Genomic DNA, 9,730 nt, shown 5'->3' with positions numbered 1-9,730 from the left:
TACACCTGTGGGTCTAAATGCCAGCAGATGCAATCTTACTTCTCGGCACGCTAGCCACCGCTCCATGGCCACCTCGGCCGTGAAAGGCACTGTATCTAGACAGATGATTGTCTTTCTCTTTAATTCATGATTTATTATTAATTTTGGATGTTTCCCGAAGGGGTAATCCATCTTTTAAAACATGAAAGTGCGAGGACGGCACTTGCTATTTTTTCTGTTATTTGAAAAGTTAATTCTATGGCAAACTTTATTTTAATTTAAATTTATGCTCAGACAGATTAAATCAGGGCTGGATCTACAGCTTAAACATCATCTCCTGCAGCCTCCACCGGAAATTGATCAGAAGAACACCAGCTTTTTGTTATTTTCAGACCCCAGGAGAGTAGGGGTCATTACTCATTACTCATGCACCTCTCATGGAAGAGGGTACTGTTAGAAGATGAAACTAGTTTGAAAGGATGAATCTACGTGCAATAGAGGAAGTAGGTGGATACATGTGAGAAGTGAAGCTGTAGAATTTGGATCAGTATTTTGTTTCTATATGCTCATTTGCTTCGTTTGCTATTGCTCATGCCAGCGAGAGTATTCTTTGTGACATTGGGAGGCAGGGGTAGAAAAATACAAGGTGCCCTGTCGTCACCTGAAAATTTTCACTGGCCACCTGAATTTTTAAATTGTCCTAATTTTTTAAAAATATATATACATATTTCGAGTTCACTTACGGAAATTTTCATTACTTTTTTTTTAATAACTAGTACATAAGGAGCTTTTAATGTTTGTGTTTTATGTATTACGAAAACAGAACAATAAATATTCCATTATAAATATTTTCACTGTTGCTAGCAACAGTTAAAATCTCCAGTGATATGGTAGAGTGAGCCATGTATTACAATGTATACAACAGTCCCTTTGATGAAGAAAGCCGAGAAAACAGGACAAAACTTTATCGTTTTTTATCATTAGCTTCTTTGTATACTTTACATAAAATCACTCTTTGTTTTCAATGTAAAAGAAATGGATGTTTGCCCTGGCATGAATTTTGAAAGCTACCATTCTTTGTTTTCAGTCCATTTGATCCCCCAAATTATTTGAAGATGAACTTAATAATCAGTAATAGCCTATTTCCGAACCAAACTTAAAATTATTATTCTTACTATTCCTACTTTTCAAGTTTAATCAATGGCTTAGCTTAACTCCACTATAAAAATTTCTGGCGACACTTGTGCCACTCAAGTATAATCCACTTCATAATAGTGTGTCATCCATCCAAACAAACGTCTCTAGCAGCAGTAGTACACAGTGATTTATCGAAACACCCCTCTCACAAAGGCCAAATTTATGAAGATTTTGGCTCTAAATTCACCCTTGCACTCCCACCCTAAATGCAAAATTCTGAATAAATCCTTGTCAATACAGTGACTTTGTCAGGAAAAAATATGAATGTGGAGGCAAAGGTGGATATTTTCTGCAAGGGTACATGGTCGCTCAGCACTATGACACCCAGATTTGTTTTATCATATTTGAAGTTAGCTTTTAGAAGAAATATACATTAAAAATTAAATCTCTACAAACGTCTGCTGACTTTCTTCACATTAGTTCATTCAGATTATCTTATCCTTGTTTGCTAAACTAAGAATTAATTACATCACTTCTTTATCCTGTGTATAAATAGACTTTTACCTTCAAAGAAAAGACTCGATGGTCTGATTAAGTAAAAACAAGACAAGAACAACAAAATTGGAGACAATGCTTTCTCTTTCGTGATTTTAAAGCCTGAAGCCAAAATTCCACAGCCATCCATTTAATGTATAGGGGCAGGTGGGTCACATTTTATTGTATCAGGATTTCTGGCAACAGTTGTTACTTTGGCAAACGTCCGCTTCGCTTCTGGGGCGCCACTTTACAGGCCATTACTCTCGGTGTCAACGTAAAAAGCGCGGTACTGGTGGGAACGTGGGAGGTGGTGACGATGTGCACTCGAATAAAAGGAAGTCAAAGCAGTGAATAATTAGCTCCGTAACGACTGTCACACTTGCGTTGAACAACGCTGGGTAAAAAGGGCACTAGTCTTATATTTATAAACACGTAGGCGGTTGCTGTTGGAACCCACCCTAGTTTTGGGAACAAACGAGGTGCTACATGAGTGCAATTTTTTTTCTCTCTCAGTTTTGAACATTGACGTCAGCATTTCACGTTTATTGTCGTCTCTTGACAATAAGGGATGGTACACTAGACTCGCCTCACTTCTTTACACAGTAGGGTGTATCGAAAAAAACTTTTTTTCGAAATGTTAAGGTGGCTAGTGGGGAAAAGTGGCCATTTGTGATCAAAAACACGTCTGATTTTTTTTCAGATTTTTTGGAGGTCGTTTAGGTGGCGCGCATCGACCTTGAAGTTTTGATAGTGATTTGGTTATGCAACACGCACAACAATTTCACAGAAATGTCATTATTTGGCTATTTCATGTGTTTTTTTCTGCATTATGGTCGTTTATTGTTTTGTTTATGGCAAATATGTTACATTCGTGCCTTAGGGGTGGTTTGCTATGCTGTTTACGTATGCTTTTGGTCAAAAATTGCCAATTGAGGCTAAAAACTCCATATTTTTCTATTGATGGTTTCCAATTGGTTTCGACTGTGTTTTATTCGAAGGTTTTCCGATATAAAAGACTAAATAAAATAGTTTGGCTTTCTAATTGCTAACAGTTCCTCAATTACTGTCCAGCGCTTCGCTTATTTTCATAGCTTATTATGCTTTGAAAATAACCCAGAGCTCACCACGAGGAGGTGGCTGGACTGCGAGCTCCACCCACCCAAATGATGTTGGCAAACATAATTTTACTAAGGCGCAGGCCAAGATTTTCTTCTAGTTTTCTCCTTGAACTTTATAGTCACTTTTTGTTCGAAATGTCGGCATATGTTCTCTAGATTCGAATTTCGCTTTGATGTAGCCATCACGTGCGCTGGCGCCGAAAACGGAAGAAGCAGCCTCTGTGATAATTTTCACAAGTCGCTCCACTCCTTGTTGTGTCAGGGGAAGTCTTGAATTTCCGCTATATTTTTGTTTTTATTGTAGTCATCTACTTCTTCATTTGTAATATTATTGGCCAATGTAGGCTCGTGGAGGGAGCATGAAGCCCAATCAACCATGTCATAGTATTGGTCTGCATTAAAATTGATGGTTGGTAAAACAAAAGTGCGAATTATTTTGCCTTTCTTTCAATCCTCTTGCTTTCTTAATTCTTTGCCAACCAAAACTTCTTATTTCTGGGATTTTGTCGGTTATTAAAGCCAGCAGGAGATTTTCAGGATGGGCCAAGAATGCGTTTTGTTGAATGGCCCTATTAATCAGATCTCTCAAGTGGTGTGGGAGAAATCGGGACAAGTGGATCAAATTCCAGAGGTGTCGGGCTCCGTCAGTTATCGATGGTTCCTTCTTGATCCCAAACCACACCGGTGCGTACACCTTCATTATGTAGTATGTGGAATTTGATCTACTTGTCCCGATTTTTGACCAAAAGCATACGTAAACAGCATAGGAAACCACCCCTAAGGCACGAATGTAACATATTTGCCATAAACAAAACAATAAATTACCATAATGCAGAAAAAAAGACATGAAATGGCCAAATAATGACATTTCTGTGAAATTGTTGTGCGTGTTGCATAACCAAATCACTATCAAAACTTCAAGGTCGATGCGCGCCACCTAAACGACCTCCAAAAAATCTGAAAAAAATCAGACGTGTTTTTTATCACAAATGGCCACTTTTCCGCACTAGCCACCTTAACATCTCGAAAGAAAGTTTTTTTCGATACACCCTATTCCACAGCATTTTTTGTCCAACGTCATTTCGCACTGCACCTTGGACAGCAATGCTCTACGAAGAAGCCAATTACGGTACTACCATGGACGTCCGCAGGAGTTTTCCCAGGGAGGGACAAGCAGTGTTTGGAAGTAACTAGATACAAGTAGCAGTTACTTTATTCTGAAGAAATGTAAATGTAACTAGTTACTTTTAAAACCAAGTAGCTGTGACTGTAACAGGGTTACTTTTCCAATAGAAGTAACGTTTCAACATTTACTTTTACAGTTTCATTTACAATTACTTCATACCACTTAAGTTGCTATATAAGTGTAGCAAATTATTGGTGACTTAGGACTTATAGTGAACCGGAACCGTCGATAAACTACTAGTTCCTGCTGCGATACAAATGTCCATCCTTTGTTACATTAATTCCTGCAAACAATGGAAGAGGAAAAGAGAAAGTTGTTGAACTAAATTTGTCTCCTATCCGTGACCAGTCGGTAGGCACTGAGTTCCAGGCATTTCAGTGACAGGTTTATCGTATGCTTCATCTTCCGTTTGGTAGTCCTCAATTTTAAGCGATATGCATACCTCGGAAGAGGAGCGGATTTCCCAGAAGCAGGAAGATGAGATTTGGAGGAGAATTCCTTCCTATTGCTGTCGGTTTGCCATTGTCAGTTGTGTGCTGTGAAGTGTGTCTAGTCTCTGTAGTTTGTTCATCTGTGGCCTCATAATTGTCCCCCTTGTGTAACCAGCATCCGATAGTTTTCTTTCTTTTTTATTACAATTAGTAATCCATTTGTGTAATTTGTTTGCAAGAAAATCCCCAGTAGAAAATAATTGTAACAGAGTTATTTTTTAAAATGAGTTACTTTTTTAAGCAAATAACCTTTTAAAAAGTAACTTTCCAAACACTGGGGACAAGCAACATAATTTCTTTTCCAGGGGGGGCAAAGGAGGCATATTTTCCCCCATAATAGTGATGCGCCCCCTGAATGAAACACTATTTCAGTCTGAAATTTTCATGTTCCTTCAACGAATTTATAAAAATTAGCATAAATTACTGTGACTGAAATGAAATTATGAGTGAAATATATAACTTTTAGGAGCACATTCATTTTCCAGGGAGGGTGTGCCCCCCTTCCGGACGTCCATGGGTACTACTAAGAGAAGCGAGTACACCGAGACCAAGACTAATACCAATTATAGCCGCCCCCCGTGGCAGAGAGGTTAGTACGAGGGTCAGTATTTATATTTTGAGCCTTGGCAACACTGATTGAAGTTAGGCGCGATTTGACGTTTGCACGGAATCGTCTGGCATTATTGACCATAACGTACTTCAAATGTTTTGTCAATAGCTTCATTTGTGTTGTTTATGTTGCCTTGGATATTGCGCGACGACAATAAAATGGAATTAACTCGTGAACATTTTCGTGTGATGATTTTTACGATTTTCGACGTGGATTATCAAGACAAGAGTGCATCAATCAACTTACTTCCACATTTGGTCATGAAGCCCCATCCTTTGCCACTGTGAAACGCTGGTATAACGAATTTAATCGTGGCCGCCATTCGGTCATCCACGAGATTCGCGAAGGTCGTCTAAAATCAGTTGTTGTTCAAGAAAACATTGATGCTGTGCAAAACCTAATACTGCAAGATCGTCATGTGACATACTGTGAGATTGAGGCAACCATAGGCATTAGTTCCACCAGCATATATAAAATATTACATGCTCATTTAGCTGTGAGAAAGGTATGTTCTCGTTGGATCCCACACAATTTGAGAAAAACTCAAAAAGACGCTCGCGTCAATTGGTGCAAACAAATGCTCAATAAATACAATCGTGGTGCTTCAAAAGACGTATATAATATTGTAACAGGTGACGAATCATGGATATATGCATATGAGCCGGAACGTAAACAGCAGTCGACTGTATGGGTGTTTCAAGATGAACCTAATCCAACAAAAGTTGTTCGCGTTCGAAGCACATCGAAACAAATGGTCGCCTGATTTTTCGGGAAAACTGGTCACGTGGCAACCGTGCCTTTAGAGGAACGTAGAACGGTCAAGTCTGAATGGTACATAACAATTTGTTTGCCAGAGGTCTTCGGTCAAATACGGATAACAAACAAACGCCGTCGGATCATTCTTCATCAAGACAATGCCAGCTGTCACACATCTCGTCTAACAACCGACTTTATGAACAGTCAAAAAATCGAATTGATGGGTCATCCGCCGTACAGTCCTGATTTGGCACCCAATGACTTCTTCTTCTTCTTCCCGAATGTCAAGAATAAATTGCGTGAACAACGATTTTCGTCGGCGGAAGACGCCGTTGATGCGTTCAAAAACCATATTATGGAGGTGTCTCAAGAAGATTGGAAAAACTGCTTTGACAATGGTTCAAACGAATGCAAAAGTGTATTGACCATAAAGGAGAATACTTCGAAAAACAACAAAGCAGTTTTCAATGCCAAATTCCTGTTTTTTCATTGTTAAGCTCAAAATATAAATAGTGACCCTCGCACATCGCGCTACGACGCCAGGAGTCCCGGGTTCGAATCCCGGCCTGGGCATGGATGTTTGTGTGTGTCCATTTATCAATTTCATTCTATCATCCATCATCCATCCCCATCTTCGCAAATTAGCAAAAAGTTCCACAAAAATCAAAGAAAAATAAAGCAAATAAATCAATCAGTAACACCAATTCTACATCTAGAACAAGAACTGTACAGAACAGACTTTCATAAAATCATTTAATATCATTATGTACGCAAGATTGAGCGGGATGATAACACTTTTTCTGGACGCGAGCTTGAAGTGCACATCGACAGAGTCAGATCACCAGCCGCCATTGGCAGACGTAGACTTGTAGTTGTATGTTTTCGTACATCGGTGAATAGTAGGGGTGTGCGGGACAGTGGCGCAACCACAGGGTGGGCATTGCCCCCACCACAACCTTCGACGGAAGTCAATTCCGGGGGGGGGGGCAAACATTGACGGCTGAGGACACCTGCAGGGGGCACAGAGGAGAATTACCCCTTTCGATTTCAAATTTTATGCAAATAAGAGTACATTTCGTAAAATTTTCTTGATCGCTTCGCTCGCAGTGTTTTCTGTATGGTAATGTGTTTTAATAATATGTGTTGTATATATGTATTGAACAAACTTTGAATACGTACACAATTAATGTTAGCATGTTGTATATATATTTTCTTATTTTATGTCGCTCCATGTTGCATATGTGTAAGAGATATGTTGTAAATGAAAGTTATGTTAGGCTATATGTACAGTGTCTCTCAAAAGTTTTAGGACAACGACATTTTAAACTAGGCAACCCAATTTACACAAGCCGTTGGTGGGTTGCGTGCAGAGCTAGGCTCAATTTCAGGGTTGCCACATGCACGATAGATATTTATAAAATACGCGAAAGAAATATAAACAAGTATTATTGTATAAAATTATTAAAAATATCACTATTATATCGCAAATGACAAAATTCTTTCTGAAAGAAAAAAATAGGTTTTCTAGTATTTAATCGCTGATGAGTCTACAGTAAGGAAAAGAGGTGAGAGGAAACGAAAGGTTACAAAGGAGAGGAGAAAGAGAAAGCGAAAGGAGAAGAGAAAAAGTAGAGGTGAGAAGAAAGATAGGATAGACGAGGAGAGGAGATGTAGTGAGGAGAATGGAAAAAGATTCGAGGGGAGATGAGGAAAAAAGAACAAAGAAGAGGAAAACGAGAGGAGAGGAGAGGAGGAGACGAGAAGAGGGAAGTGGAGAGTAGAGTAAAGGAGAGAAAAAGAGAAGAACGAACAAAGAGAGAATAGTGCAGTGGAGTCGGAAATCTAAGACAGGAAAGGAGATAAGAGGAGTGGAGAAGAGTGGGATGGAGATAAGATGCGAGAAAAGTAGGGAAGGCGATATGAGATAAAAGCAGAACGGAAAGAGGGGAGAGAAGACGGAGAAGGATCTGGAGAGAAGAGGTAGTTGCAGAAAATATCGTCTGAGCGTCAAGAATGGATGCATTGGTCAAATTATCGACATGAAACATTCAATAACATTTTGAAATATATTGGAGAATATATTAGATCGGTGCGAAATACCTTTTGGCTGAGTTCAGACCGAATTAAAATCTTCCATGTAAGATCTTTGATTTTACCTGCGATTACACCACTAAAAAAATGAACGTAATTTTTAATATTTATAAGAATTATTCAATTTTTCTCCACTTCTCGGTTCGTTGAAATGGAGATTTTGTAATTCAATATTTCCCCTACCCCCATCGTTAATTCCAAACTGAATCATTCCGTTTCACACGGCGTGGACAATGAACACAATGGGATATGTCTAAAACTTACGAAAATTTTCTGCCACCGGAAGGGTTTGAACCTACGACCATCAGATTGACAATCCTGAACGGTAGCCACTACCCTACAAGCTTCAGCTCCTTAAACCAGGTAGAAGAACCACTACACCACGCCTTTACCTTCGAATGAAACAACATTTTTTTAAAAGTATTCTGTCCCTCCAATATTGTAAATGTCGTTTGGTATACGTGTAGTTGAACTTTTACTTTAATTTTGATTTGCTTTCTTGTAGTATAACCGATATCTTCGAGAAATAATTTTCGAAGTGATTAAAAACGAGAATATTGGTAGTTGTGAAAATGCGAGTTATTTCTTCTACCTTATTATTGTGATTAGACATTACGTACTAATGGAAAATATCTAGAGGCTTGAACATTACAGGACGATGTTCTTTTCCTGTGATACTGTAACAGACAAAATGCTTGTTTACTGATGCAAGTTTTGTGTCCAGAACAGTCTTATGAAATGTATTTGCTGTTGCGTAAGATAACACGAAATAATTACACCGTGTGCGAACTACCAAATCTGTGCAACGTTATACGTAAACAGTAAACAGGCGGAAAATTTTATTCATAAAATCACTTCACATTTGACAGTGTTAGTCAAGAGAGACTCGTGGGACACTGTGCTAAGGTGCTGGACTAAATCCTTCTAATTTTTCTTCCTCGAAGAACAACAATTTCTAAGGAAGAGCAACATGATGATCTTTCTTATTTCTTTTAAATGCTTACACTTTCCTTTAATTGGGTTAAAAATAAATAGGAATATTGCTTGCATTTCTGTCATTGACGTAGACCAGAGAGACAGACAGACAGACAGACAGATATTACAAAATAGTTCAAATACTGCGAGCGCCATTAAAAAGTCATGATAATTCTATGTTGCGTACTTAGAATTATTCATACAATAAAGAACATGTCTAATTGTGAGTTAACAAAAAACCATAATAAAGAGACATTTTCGCATCACGATTGCAGTTCGAAAAAGTCGGGACAGGGATTGAAAATAACGCACTGTCCTGACTAAATCGGTGAATCGGACGTCTGGTAGCCTTGCATCAATGATTATAAAACTAAAACCACCCAATATTGCAGCTTGAAGACTTTTGCGCAAGAAACAGATTCATTTATACGAAAGCAAAATTGAAATTTTTACACATTTCAAAAATCGAAGATGTTATTTTCGTACTTATTTATTTATATGTACACATTGAAATATTTAAGGGTTCGAGGGGGAAGCATGGCCCACATGGCCCCTCCCCTGGGTACTGACCTTACGTAGACAGTGGAAGAGAAATTTTGGAGAACCTTTCTATTAAATTTAGTATTTACATTCGCCTTATGCTCAGATAGGTTAAACCGTTTATTGACAATCGTAAACTTTTCGTTTAATAGATAATATTTGATTGTAAACGACGGGAGAACATTGGTCGAATTTCCTTTCTTGCTCGTTTGAGAGAATATATACTTCTACAATAGCAATCGCGTTCGGAAACCGTGAAAAATATGACTTTCGTTTTCAAAGGCAGACAAGCTTGGTAGTCTAGCTTGCT

This window comes from Lepisma saccharinum, chromosome 8 (genome assembly GCF_977018435.1).
Source record: "Lepisma saccharinum chromosome 8, izLepSacc3.1, whole genome shotgun sequence".
NCBI lineage: Eukaryota > Metazoa > Arthropoda > Insecta > Zygentoma > Lepismatidae > Lepisma > Lepisma saccharinum.
Note: the sequence above shows the minus strand (reverse complement) of the source record.